This window comes from Perkinsus marinus (assembly GCF_000006405.1).
Source record: "Perkinsus marinus ATCC 50983 genomic scaffold scf_1104296944450, whole genome shotgun sequence".
In the NCBI taxonomy this organism is placed as follows: domain Eukaryota; phylum Perkinsozoa; order Perkinsida; family Perkinsidae; genus Perkinsus; species Perkinsus marinus.
In genome coordinates, this window is record NW_003211386.1 from 1 (window position 1) to 1369 (window position 1369).

General features: G+C 48.2%; 2 non-coding genes across 2 annotated transcripts; both read right to left on the reverse strand.

Moving 5' to 3' along the window:
- Positions 1-294: 294 nt before the first annotated feature.
- Pmar_PMAR010441 lies at positions 295-376 on the reverse strand. The gene has a single exon. It is a non-coding gene; the product is annotated as a tRNA-Ser (tRNA).
- Positions 377-819: 443 nt separating this feature from the next.
- On the reverse strand, positions 820-901 carry Pmar_PMAR010442. The gene has a single exon. It is a non-coding gene; the product is annotated as a tRNA-Ser (tRNA).
- Positions 902-1369: the final 468 nt, after the last annotated feature.

Sequence of the window (1369 nt, forward strand, 5' to 3'; positions counted from 1 at the left end):
TTGACAAGAACGTCGGCGTAGTAATGTATCGTTCGCACTCTTCGTGAGAGTCTCTTCCCAAATGATGGCTGCAACGACAGCGAATTCGCTGAAATGGTAGGGCTTATATAGGATAAGAGTCTACAGGTAGATACATTTTTTGGGATATACATCAATTCTCATCAATGTTCCTCAAATGTCATGCGCATCAGTTCGTTCGCATCCTACTCGCTCATAATGTCCATCGGAGACGCTATGAGGATTCGAAAGCGAGACTGCTCAGATGTCTTGAAAACCCATACGCCATCTGACATACGACAGCGGCAGGATTCGAACCTGCGCAGGCATAGCCTGGTGGATTTCGAGTCCACCTCCTTAACCACTCGGACACGCTGTCTGGAAGACGCAGAGGATTTCATCTCTGCCCATGAGAACCGCCACCCTGTTCATGTTGCTAGGGGAGTGGCTCACAGCATCGCGGAACACCTCAGCAAGGACGATGATATTTAGCTGACTCGCATTCTTGCATACGTAGCCCAGCGCTTTGACAAGAACGTCGGCGTAGTAATGGTATCGTTCGCACTCTTCGTAAGAGGTCTCTTCCCAAATGATGGCTGCAACGACAGCGAATTCGCTGAAATGGTAGGGCTTATATAGGACAAGAGTCTAGAGGTAGATATATTTTTTGGGATATCCATCAATTCTCATCAATGTTCCTCAAATGTCATGCGCATCAGTTCGTTCGCATCCTACTCTTTCATAATGTCCATCGGAGTCGCTATGAGGATTCGAAAGCGAGACTGCTCAGATGTCTTGAAAACCCATACGCCATCAGACATACGACAGCGGCAGGATTCGAACCTGCGCAGGCACAGCCTAATGGATTTCAAGTTCATCTCCTTAACCACTCGGACACGCTGTCTGGAAGTTCCGAAAGATCTCATCTCTCCCGATGAGAATCGCCGCCCTGTTCATGTTGCTAGGGGAGTGCCTCACAGCCTCGCGGAGTACCTCTGCAAGGGCGATGATACTTAGCTGACTCGTATTCTTGCGTACGTAGCCCAACGCTTTGACAAGAACGTCGGCGAAGTAATGACATCGTTCGCACTCTTCATATGAGGTCTTTTCCCAAATGACGGCTGCAACGACAGCGAATCCGCTGAAATGGTAGGGCTTATATAGGATAAGAGTCTAGAGGTAGATACATTTTTTGGGATATACATCAATTCTCATCAATGTTCCTCAAATGTCATGCGCATCAGTTCGTTCGCATCCTACTCGCTCATTATGTCCATCGGAGTCGCTATGAGGATTCGAAAACGAGACTGCTCAGATGTCTTGAAAACCCATCCGCCATCAGACATACGACAGCGGCAGGATTCGAACCTGC